This window comes from Rattus norvegicus, chromosome 4 (genome assembly GCF_021556685.1).
Source record: "Rattus norvegicus strain SHRSP/BbbUtx chromosome 4, alternate assembly SHRSP_T2T, whole genome shotgun sequence".
NCBI classification, from domain to species: Eukaryota; Metazoa; Chordata; class Mammalia; order Rodentia; family Muridae; genus Rattus; species Rattus norvegicus.
Genome location: NC_141537.1, coordinates 67,364,719 through 67,377,960, shown reverse-complemented (window position 1 = coordinate 67,377,960; position 13,242 = coordinate 67,364,719). Strand labels below are relative to the sequence as shown.

At 39.5% G+C, this 13,242-nt stretch overlaps 1 protein-coding gene and 1 long non-coding RNA gene across 8 annotated transcripts in view; both read right to left on the bottom strand.

The window, feature by feature from the left end:
- Positions 1-13,242, bottom strand: part of LOC148006257 (uncharacterized) — a 282,744-nt gene that overhangs the window by 120,285 nt on the left and 149,217 nt on the right. The window lies entirely within an intron of this gene.
- Trim24 (tripartite motif-containing 24) overlaps positions 1-13,242 on the bottom strand; it is a 125,091-nt gene that overhangs the window by 84,201 nt on the left and 27,648 nt on the right.

Sequence of the window (13,242 nt, the reverse complement as noted above, 5' to 3'; positions counted from 1 at the left end):
TTAATCCCAATGCTAGGAAGGCAGAGCAAGGCCATCTAGGTCTACAGAGCAAGTTCCTAGACAGTCAGAGCTACTATCTAGTAATAAAGGGTCAGTTCTTTTAAGAACCTGCAATCCTAACGCACAATGTACCTAATAGACAGACACTTTAGAAATAAACACAGTTGGAAAGAGAAGATAAAGCTGCACTTGGAGATTTCAATTCTCCTCTCAAGAATCAACAGAGTAATGAGCAAAAGATAAAATCAGTAATAAGACGAGTCAAATAACTTGATAAAATGACATTTAGTTGTTACCCTACACTAGCAGAATGTAAATTTAAGTGTGAATGGAAAGTCATCAAGATGTAATATGCACTAAACAATAAAACATATTTTGAAAGAATTAAAAGCAGGGTTGGAGAGATGACACAGTGGTTAAAAGCTGCTCTTCTTCCAAAGGTCCTGGGTTTGGTTCTGAGCAATGTAGTACAAGTGCACATGCATGCAAAGGCCAAGTACTTGGCCTTTATAAAATAAAAATAAACTAAATTAAAAAAAACCAAACTAACACATACAGCCTGTTTCATAATCAAAATGAGATCATCTTAGAAATAAACCTGATGGCTATTCACACTGACTCCAGCAACTGGGAAACTCCCTTTGCAAATTCTGCAAACTGTGTAAACTCTTAAGGCAGGAAAGTGGCCAGGTCCCTGCCTGAGAGGATCCAGCAGGCAGGGACCAACCCCCAGACTTTCCTAATGGCTCTAACAAGGTCCTGCCCTACAAGAAAAAAAAAAATCCCACCAATCCTTGAACAGGAAAATCCACAAATCCCTAAGCTCCCCCAAGCTCAGGACTTGAAATCCCACCAATCCTCACCTGGAAATCACCACCTAGAACTCTGCCCCCACCAAGAAATTCTACATAAACCTTCAATACTGTTAAGTTACCCGTGGGCAGCCAACCCTGGATTTGTCCCTCTCAATACTTTTGTTTTTTTTTTTTTTTTTTTGCTGCCTCGTATGATTTCCTGATCTGCAAGAAGCCAGAAGTGAAGACTGGAGCAGGACCGAGGCTCCTGATCTCAGTGCAGCTGTGGATAACCTCCTATGAGAGCTGCAATGCTAAAGAGGAGAGGTGAAACAGAGCCATTACACTGTGCCACTCAGTTCAGCCAGGGATAGATAGCCTCCCTCAGGTCTGCTACACCTCTGCTGAGGAGGCTTCCTCTCAGAGCTGTGTGGTTCCTGGGCTCCTGGGTCTCAGGATACCCTTTCATTAGGACACTGTCCCACCTCAGAGTTGTGTGGTTCCTGGGCTCCCAAAACCCAAGACTCCGTTCAATTCAAGCAGGAACGCCAACAAACATATTTTCAAATAACTCATGGTTAAGAAATGATTTCTAAATTAATGATATAGATTTCTACCTGAACAATAATTTGAAAAATTAATGTGAAGGGCTTATACATTTGCCTCCATAACTATAATAAACACTTCAGTAATGTAAATAGGTGATATTCAAGTCTCATTGGTTAACAGCATGTACTACTTGCCCTTCCAGAGGCTCTGACCCCAGTTCCCCACACCAAGAGGTAGCTCACACAACTGTCTGTAACTCGGCTCCAAGGAATGGCTACCCTCTCCTGGCCTCCATAGACACTGCACTCATGTGCACATACCCACACTCTGATACATACACATACACATAGTTAAAAATAAAAGTATTGGAAACAACGGAGAAGAACAACTCCAGAAATAAATATATACACACAAAATACAGAACAAGTCTTTAACCAGAATTTCAGAAAGAAAATATAATGGGCAAGAATTCTGAAGAAATGAAATCTTGAAAGTCTCCAAGATTAGTGAATCCAAAAGAGAATGAAAAATATGGAATATGCAAAAATGGAAATCAAAGACAGAAACTTCTTTAAAGGAATAAATTATCATGAAAGAAAGAAGATTCTTATGCATAACAAAGCGGGTCAGAAAGCTAAATCCCCTCAAAACTGTCCAGTCAGTCTGGCACATACCTCATCCCTATAATCCCAGCAACCAGGAGGTACAACAGGCAGGAGGATCTAGAATTCAAGGCTAGCCTAGATTAACATGAGACACTCCCCACCCTCTCTTACACACACACACACACACACACACACACACACACACACACACACACACAAAGTGGGGAAAGGGGAAGCAGAGAAGGTAATAAAAACAAGGAGAGATCCTAAACTGAGCAGATTGTTATTAAATATTGAATAAAATATACTATTTGAAAAATTCTGTGATAAGTAAGTCTGATATAACAAACTTGAGAGTAAAATACAATGATGTCACCACCTCAGCAAACTAAGTTTCCTAAAATCATTTACTTTTAGGCTTTACTATTTATGTTGATAAAAACTTGTATGAATATACAAAATACTGGCTGAGTTCAAAGGTCAAACTTCTTTCCTCATCACCTTTTCATGCCCTCACTTTACTTCCCTTTAGGTAACTATCTTCCTTACTTGGTTTATTAAACCATTGTTAAACATTTTCTAGTTTATCCAATATTTAATTTTTTCTGTTTAAAAAAGTAGTTTTCTTACACAAAATGTAGCTACCTACTATATATACTACCTTTGCAGCTTGCCCCTGTTCACATACTATATTAGGGTGATTCATTTTATACCATTAAATATACAATAGGTCTGATTTTGTTATTCCTTCAGCCATAGATCCACATTGGATGATCATATCCCTGCTATACAATGTCTCTCCTCTAATGGCTTACTTTTAATCTTTTGTATTACAGAAGACATGATGAGTAACTGTATACATATCACTTTAGACTCGTGGCAGGAGTGCTTTTAAAATAGACTCCTAGAAGTGGGTTTGTGGGTCAAAGATAAAGGGATCACCAACATTTTAAAAACTGACAAATGTACCCTCATTGTAAATGCATGCTATCTAGTTTCACAAAGTCTCAGATAGAGAATGTTGACAAACTTTTGGATTGCTGCCCAATAGCTAAAATGTAGTTCTCTTGGTACAGTAAAATTTAATAGACATATTCATTAAAGCCTTAGCACCATTTCAAACTGGTCATTTGGGAATCAGAGGTGAATCAGATCTTGGTGAGTTCAAGTCCAGCCAATGTAACATAGTTGAAAAGTTTGGAGAGGTGGGCAGAAAGAAACATGGAGACAGAAGGGAAGGAGATAGAAGAGAGAATAAATTCTAAACTCTACCTCTGCAAGATGGAAACAGTGTTCTAAATGGCCCAAAAGAGATTACACAGACATACAACTTTGTCTTCCTTTTAAAGTAATCTAAATAAGCCCAACTCCAGTTGATATGTCTATAACAATCCCTAAAACCAAGGCTTAGTAAATATTGAGAAGAGGGTGCAGAAAGATTCTAAGAGCCAAAGGACCAGCTCATCTGCTCACAGAATATCCAGTTTTAAAAAAGGAGATTGGCATGGAGCAACCCACTGTGTCCTACACCACAGCAGTACCTGCCTCCCTAGAGCCAGGCTCTAACCCAACATGCACAAGTGAGACCCCACCACCACTGCCACCTTCGAGGACCCCATTGGCTCTACCCAGCCCAACTGGAGCTCTATCTTCCTTCTGGTTCCAGCCTGCACCAGCAGCAGGCACCTTATCCCACAATGCTGTCTGCCTCCCAGGAGGTCTCCCCAAACCTGAGACATGCCTCCTGGGAGGCTCAATCCAACTCAGGACACTCAGGCCAACCAAAACCAGAGACAACTAGATGTCGAAAGACAAGTGCAAGAACATAATCAACAGAAGCCAATACAATATGACACCATCTAAACCCAGCCCTCCTAATACAGCAAGCCCTGGATATCTTAACACACCTAAAGAAAAAGACTGTGACCTCAAATCCCATCTCGAGAAGATCATAGAGGCTTTTAAAAAGGATATAAATAATTTTCTTAAAGAAATATAGGAAAACACAATCAACAAGTTAGAAGCCCCTATAGAGAAAAACAAATCCCTTAAAGAAATACAGGAAAATTCAATCGAAGTGGAAAAGGAAATGAATAAAACAGTCCAATAGAAATAGAAGCAATAAAAAAAAAAAAACAAAAACAAACAAACCCACAAATGGAGGCAAACTTGGAGACAGAAATCTAGGAAAAAGAACAGGAACTACAGGTGTAAGCTTCACCAACAGAATAGAAGAGAGAGAATTGCAGGCATAGAAGATAGAGTAGAGGAAAAGATACATGGAACAAAGACAATGCCAAATGTAAAAAAGTTCCTACTCAAAACATTCAGGAAATTTGGAATGCTGTGTAATGACCAAACCTTAGAATAATGGGAGGACAACAATTCCCAGTTCAAAAGGCCAAAAAACATCTTCAACAAAAAACATAAAAGAAAACATTCCTAACCTAAAAATAGAGATGGCTATAAATGTATAAGAAGATTACAGAATACCAAATAGGTTGGCTGGAGCAGAAAAGAAACTCCCCCTTCCACATATAGAACAAAATTATACAAAACAAAGACTATTCAAAATTGCAAGGGAAAAAGCCCAAGTAAAATATAAAGGCAGACCTATCAAAATTACACCTGACACCTGACTTCTCAACAGAGATTCTAAAAGCCAGAAGATCCTGGACAGATATCATGCAGACCCTAAGAGAACACAGATATCAGCCTAGACTACTATACCTAGTAAAACTCTCAATCACCACAGATGGAGAGAACAAGATACTCTATGACAAAAAAAACCAAACCAAAACAAAACAAACAAACAAACAAAAAAAAACAAACAACAACAACAACAACAAAAACTTTCAACTAATACAGCCCTACAGGGGATAATAGGAGTAAAACTCCAACACAGAAGGTAAGTGCACTCAAAAAATTAATCGACTCATAGCAAAACCGAAAGAAGACAATCACGTATACTCAGTAACACCTCCAACATCAAAATAATTGGAACTAACAATTGTTGGTCATTAACATCTCTCAATGTCAGTGGACTCAATTATCCAATAAAAAGACACAGGCTAACAGACTGGACACACAAACAGAATCAATCACTCTTCTACATATAAGAAGCACATTTCAGCAACAAAAATAGACACTACTTCAGAGTAAAGGGCTGGAAAAAGGTTTTCCACACAAATGAACCCAAGAAACAAGCTGGAGTAGTCATTCTAATACCCAATAAAATAGACTTTCAACCAAAAAGTTGTCAAAAGAAATGGGAATGGATACTTTATACTCAAAGGAAATATCCACCAAGATGATGTTGCAATTTTGAGTATCTATGCCCCACATTTAAGGGCACCCTCATTTGTCAAAGAAACTTTACTAAAGCTCAAAACACACATTGAACCCCACCACTATAATAGTGGGGGACTTCAACATCCCACCCTCATCAGTGGACAGGTTTCAGTTTTCATTGAAACACAAAGTAAACAGAAAAACAATCAAACTAACAGAATGGATTCGACAGATATCTATAGAAACTTTCACCCCGAAACAAAAGAACATACTTTCTTTTCAGCATTTCACAGAACCTTCTCAAAAATTGACCATTTAATTGGGCACAAAGCAAATCTCCATAGATTCAAAATGATTGAAATAATCCCTTGTATCCTATCAACTCACAGATTAAGGCTGGACTTCAATAACAACAGACACAACAGAAAGCCCATATACTCATGGAAACTGAACGACTCTCTACTCAATGATAACTTGGTCAAAGAAGAAATAAAGAAAGATATTAAAGACTTTCTAGAATTCAATGAAATGAAGGCATCACACCCAAACTTATGAGATACAAAGAAAGCATTGCTAAAAGGAAAATTCATAGACTAAGTGCATTCATAAAGTATTTGGATAGATCTCATACTAACAACTTAACAACTCCCCTGAAAACTCTACAACAAAAAGAAGCAAACATACCCAAGAGAAGTAGAGAGCAGGAAATAGTCAAACTCTGGGCTGAATCAATCAACTGTAAACAAAGAGAACAATACAAAGAATCAACAAAACCAAGAGCTGATTCTTTGAGAAAATCAACAAAATAGACAAAGCCTTAGCTAAACTAAAGAAAAGGCACAAAGACAGTATCTAGGGGCCCAGGAGCAGCAGGTCCCCACCCCACGAGCAAACTTGAGCCTTGGGACCACAGGTAAGACCAACTTTTCTGCTGTAAGCGACCTGCCTGGTGAACTCAGGACACACAGAGGCAAAAGTCCTCTAGGACCGGACACTTCCGGTATTTAACGGGAGTCCCAAACCGGCGGATACCTGCCCGCAGCAGCTCTCTGCTCCCAAACCCCGTGGGAGAGAGCCCTCACCGCCTGCTCAGGTGGGCACTCCTGAGGCTGCAGAGCAGAAGAGACCACCAACACTGCCAACCCCTGCCCACATCCCTGGCCCAAGAGGAAACTGTATATGGCCTCTGGGTTCCCGTAGAGGAGGGCCCAGGAGCAGCAGGTCCGCTGTGTCTAAGACACCACCGGAACCTGAAGGGACCGACCAGATAAACAGTTCTCTGCACCCAAATACCGTGGGAGGGAGAGCTAAACCTTCAGAGAGGCAGACACGCCTGGGAAACCAGAAGAGACTGCACTCTGCACACATCTCTGACGCCAGAGGAAAACACCAAACGCCATCTGGAACCCTGGTGCACGGAAGCTCCCAGAAAGGGCGGCGGAGACCTTCCTGGTTGCTGCCGCCACGGAGAGCTCATAAGCAACAGGTTACTGTATCCTGCAAAACTCTCAATTAACATAGATGGAGAAACCAAGATATTCCATGACAAAACCAAATTTACACAATATCTTTCTACAAATCCAGCACTACAAAGGATAATAAATGGTAAAGCCCAGCATAAGGAGGCAAGCTATAACCTAGAAGAAGCAAGAAACTAATCGTCTTGGCAACAAAACAAAGAGAATGAAAGCACACAAACATAACCTCACATCCAAATATGAATATAACGGGAAGCAATAATCACTATTCCTTAATATCTCTCAACATCAATGGCCTCAACTCCCCAATAAAAAGACATAGATTAACAAACTGGATACGCAATGAGGACCCTGCATTCTGCTGCCTACAGGAAACACACCTCAGAGACAAAGACAGACATTACCTCAGAGTGAAAGGCTGGAAAACAACTTTCCAAGCAAATGGTCAGAAGAAGCAAGCTGGAGTAGCCATTTTTATCAAAATCGGCTCTTGCTCTTGTTCTCTCTCGATCTTCCCTCTTTGTCCCTTTTCCCCCATTTCCCTCCCCTTCCCCTCCACATGCTCATGCCCGGCCTCTACTCCTCTCCTCTTCTACTCTTGTCCTTACATTAAACCTCTCCACGTGGAAAAAAAAATATATCAAAATCAATTTTCAACTAAAAATCATCAAAAAAGATAAGGAAGGACACTTCATATTCATCAAAGGAAAAATCCACCAAGATGAACTCTCAATCCTAAATATCTATGCCCCAAATACAAGGGAACCTACACACGTAAAAGAAACCTTACTAAAGCTCAAAACACACATTGCACCTCACACAATAATAGTAGGAGATTTCAACACCCCACTCTCATCAATGGACAGATATGGAAACAGAAACTAAACAGACGTAGACAGACTAAGAAAAGCCATGAGCCAAATGGACTTAACAGATATTTATAGAACATTCTATCCTAAAGCAAAAGGATATGCCTTCTTCTCAGCTCCTCATGGTACTTTCTCCAAAATTGACCATATAATTGGTCAAAAAATGGGCCTCAACAGGTACAGAAAGCTAGAAATAATCCCATGCGTGCTATCAGACCTCCATGGCCTAAAGCTGGTCTTCAATAACAATAAGGGAAAAATGCCCACATATATGTGGAAATTGAACAATGCTCTACTCAATGATAACCTAGTCAAGGAAGAAATAAAGAAAGAAATTAAAGACTTTGTAGAATTTAATGAAAATGAAGGTACAACATACCCAAACTTATGGGACACAATGAAAGCTGTGCTAAGAGGAAAACTCATAGCGCTGAGTGCCTGCAGAAAGAAACAGAAAAGAGCATATGTCACCTGCTTGACAACACACCTAAAATCTCTAGAACAGAAAGAAGCAAATACACCCAGGAGGAGTAGAAGGCAGGAAATAATCAAACTCAGAGCTGAAATCAACCAAGTAGAAACAAAAAGGACCATAGAGAGAATCAACAGAACCAAAAGTTGGTTCTTTGAGAAAATCAACAAGATAGATAAACCCTTAGCCAGACTAAGGAGAGGACACAGTGTGTCCAAATTAACAAAATCAGGAATGAAAAGGGAGACATAACTACAGATTCAGAGGAAATTCAAAAAAATCATCAGATCTTACTATAAAAGCCTATATTCAACAAAACTTGAAAATCTGCAGGAAATGGACAATTTCCTAGACAGATACCAGGTACCGAAGTTAAATCAGGAACAGATAAACCAGTTAAACAACCCCATAACTCCTAAGGAAATAGAAGCAGTCATTAAAGGTCTCCCAACCAAAAAGAGCCCAGGTCCAGACGGGTTTAGTGCAGAATTCTATCAGACCTTCATAGAAGACCTCATACCAATATTATCCAAACTATTCCACAAAATTGAAACAGATGGAGCACTACCGAATTCCTTCTATGAAGCCACAATTACTCTTATACCTAAACCACACAAAGACCCAACAAAGAAAGAGAACTTCAGACCAATTTCCCTTATGAATATCGACGCAAAAATACTCAATAAAATTCTGGCAAACCGAATCCAAGAGCACATCAAAATAATCATCCACCATGATCAAGTAGGCTTCATCCCAGGCATGCAGGGATGGTTTAATATACGGAAAACCATCAACGTGATCCATTATATAAACAAACTGAAAGAACAAAACCACGTGATCATTTCATTAGATGCTGAGAAAGCATTTGACAAAATTCAACACCCCTTTCATGATAAAAGTCCTGGAAAGAACAGGAATTCAAGGCCCATACCTAAACATAGTAAAAGCCATATACAGCAAACCAGTTGCTAACATTAAACTAAATGGAGAGAAACTTGAAGCAATCCCTCTAAAATCAGGGACTAGACGAGGCTGCCCACTCTCTCCCTACTTATTCAATATAGTTCTTGAAGTTCTAGCCAGAGCAATCAGACAACAAAAGGAGGTCAAGGGGATACAGATCGGAAAAGAAGAAGTCAAAATATCACTATTTGCAGATGATATGATAGTATATTTAAGTGATCCCAAAAGTTCCACCAGAGAACTACTAAAGCTGATAAACACCTTCAGCAAAGTGGCTGGGTATAAAATTAACTCAAATAAATCAGTAACGTTCCTCTACACAAAAGAGAAACAAGCCGAGAAAGAAATTAGGGAAACGACACCCTTCATAATAGACCCAAATAATATAAAGTACCTCGGTGTGACTTTAACCAAGCAAGAAAAGATCTGTACAATAAGAACTTCAAGACTCTGAAGAAAGAAATTGAAGAAGACCTCAGAAGATGGAAAGATCTCCCATGCTCATGGATTGGCAGGATTAATATAGTAAAAATGGCCATTTTACCAAAAGCGATCTACAGAGTCAATGCAATCCCCATCAAAATACCAATCCAATTCTTCAAAGAGTTAGACAGAACAATTTGCAAATTCATCTGGAATAACAAAAAACCCAGGATAGCTAAAACTATCCTCAACAATAAGACTTCAGGGGGAATCACTATCCCTGAACTCAAGCAGTATTACAGAGCAATAGTGATAAAAACTGCATGGTATTGGTACAGAGACAGACAGATAGACCAATGGAACAGAATTGAAGACCCAGAAATGAACCCACACACCTATGGGCACTTGATTTTTGACAAAGGAGCCAAAACCATCAAATGGAAAAAAAAATAGCATTTTCAGCAAATGGTGCTGGTTCAACTGGAGGTCAACATGTAGAAGAATGCAGATAGATCTATTCTTATCACCCTGTACAAAGCTTAAGTCCAAGTGGATAAAGGACCTCCACAACAAACCACATACACTCAAACTAATAGAAGAAAAACTAGGGTAGCATCTGGAACACATGGGCACTGGAAAAAAATTTCCTGAACAAAACACCAATGGCTTATGCTGTAAGATCAAGAATCGACAAATGGGATCTCATAAAACTGCAAAGCTTCTGTAAGGCAAAGGACACTGTGGTTAGGACAAAACGGCAACCAACAGATTGGGAAAAGATCTTTACCAATCCTACAACAGACAGAGGCCTTATATCCAAAATATACAAAGAACTCAAGAAGTTAGACCGTAGGGAGACAAATAACCCTATTAAAAATGGGGTTCAGAGCTAAACAAACAATTCACAGCTGAGGAATGCCAAATGGCTGAGAAACACCTAAAGAAATGTTCAACATCTTTAGTCATAAGGGAAATGCAAATCAAAACAACCCTGAGATTTCACCTCACACCAGTGAGAATGGCTAAGATCAAAAACTCAGGTGACAGCAGATGCTGGCGAGGATGCGGAGAAAGAGGAACACTCCTCCATTGTTGGTGGGATTGCAGACTGGTACAACCATTCTGGATATCAGTCTGGAGGTGCCTCAGAAAATTGGACATTGAACTGCCTGAGGATCCAGCTATACCTCTCTTGGGCAGATACCCAAAAGATGCCCCAACATATAAAAAAGACACGTGCTCCACTATGTTCATCGCAGCCTTATTTATAATAGCCAGAAGCTGGAAAGAACCCAGATGCCCTTCAACAGAGGAATGGATACAGAAAATGTGGTACATCTACACAATGGAATATTACTCAGCTATCAAAAACAACGGCTTTATGAAATTCGTAGGCAAATGGTTGGAACTGGAAAATATCATCCTGAGTGAGGTAACCCAATCACAGAAAAACACACATGGTATGCACTCATTGATAAGTGGCTATTAGCCCAAATGCTTGAATTACCTAGATGCCTAGAACACATGAAACTCAAGACAGATGATCAATATGTGAATGCTTCACTCCTTCTTTAAAAGGGGATCAAGAATACCCTTGGCAGGGAATTAAGAGGCAAAGATTAAGACAGACACAGAAGGAACACCCATTCAGAGCCTGCCCCACATGTGGCCCATACATATACAGCCATCCAATTAGAGAAGATGGATGAAGCAAAGAAGTGCAGGCAGACAGGAGCCAGATGTAGATCTCTCCTGAGAGACACAGCTAGAATATAGCAAATACAGAGGCGAATGCCATCAGCAAACCACTGAAATGAGAACGGGACCCCCATTGAAGGAATCAGAGAAAGAACTCGAAGTGCTTGAAGGAGCTGGATACCCCTTATGAACAACAATGCCAAGCAACCAGAGCTTCCAGGGACTAAGCCACTACCTAAGGACTATACATCGATTGACCCTGGACTCTGACCTCATAGGTAGCAATGAATATTCTAGTAAGATCACCAGTGGAAGTGGAAGCCCTTGGTCCTGCTAAGACTGAACCCCCAGTGAACGTGATTGTTGGGGGGAGGGAGGCAATGGGGGGAGGGTGGGGAGGGGAACACCCACAAAGAAGGGGAGGGGGAGGGATTAGGGGGATGTTTGCCCGGAAACCGGGAAAGGGAATAACACTCGAAATGTAAATAAGAAACACTGAAGTTAATAAAAAAAAAAAAGATAGTATCTAAATTAATAAAATCAGAAATGAAAAAGGAAGCATAACAACAGCATAACTGAGGAAATCTAAAAAATTAGATCTTAATTCAAAAGCTTGTACACCACCAAACTGTAAATCTAAACGAAATGGATGAATTTCTAGACAGATACCATATACCAAAGTTAAGTCAAGTTCAGGTAAGCTATCTAAACAGTACTACAATCCCTAAAGAAGCAGAAACAGTCATTAAAAGTCTCCCAACCAAAAAAGGCCTGAAGCCAGAAGGTTTTAGGGCAGAATTCTACCAGACATTCAAAGATGAGCTAATCCAATACTTCTCAAACTATTCCACAAAATAGAAACAGAACACTGCCAAACTCATTCTATGAAGCCACAGTCACCATGATATTAAAGCCACATAAAGACTCAACAAAGAAAGAACTTGAAACCAATTTCACTTACAAACATCAACACAAAAATACTCAATCAAATTCTTGTAGAATCCAAGAACACATCAAATATATCATTCACTACCATTAAGTAGGCTTCATCCCAGGAATGTAGGGATGATCCAATATATAAAAGTCCATCAACATAATCTACTCTATAAACAAAATGACAGACAAAAATCACATGATCATCCCACTAGATGCTGAAAAGCCTTTGACAAAATCTAACACCCCTTCCTGTTAAAAAGTCTTGGAGAGCTCAGGGATTCAAGGCACATACCTAAACATTAATAAAAAGCAATATACAACAAGCCAATAGCTAACATCAGATTAAATGGAGAGAAACTTAAAGCAATTCCAGTAAAATCAGGGACAAGACAAGGCTGCCCACTCTTCTCCTATTTACTCAATATAGTTCTTGAAGTTCTAGCTAGAGCAATAAGACAACAAAAGGAGATCAAGGGAAGACAAGTTGGAAAAGAAGTCAAGGTATCGCTATTCACAGGCAATAGGATAGTGTACATAAGCAATCCCCAAAATTCTCCCAGAGAACTCCTTCATCTGATAAACACCTTCAGAAAATGGGCTGGATATAAAATTAACTCAAAGGAATCAGTAGCCCTCCTCTGTACAAATGAAAAATGGGCAGAGAAGAAATTTAAGATGTCAGAAGATGACATCTCTCATGCTTGTGGATAGGTAGGATTAACATGGTAAAAATGGCCATCTTACAAAAAGCAATCAGATTTAATGCAATCCCCACAAAAATTCCAACTTTATATGGAAAACCCAAAAGTCCCAGGATAGCCCAAACAATACTGAGCAACAAAAGAACCTCTGGAAGAATCACCATTCTAGACCTCAAGCTTTACTGTAGAGCAATAGTGATAAAAACTGCATGGAACTGGTACAGAAAGAAACAGTTTGATCAATGGAATAGAATCAAAGACCCAGAAATAAAGCCACATACCTATGAACACTAGATTTTTGACAAAGAAGTCAAATCCCATAAAATGGAAAAAAAAAGCATCTCCAACAAAAGGTGCGGGTCTAATTGGATGTCTGCATGTAGAATAAAAATAGATCCATAGTTACTACTGTGCACAAAACTCAAGTCCAAATGGATTAAGGACCTCAAAATAAAACCAGACA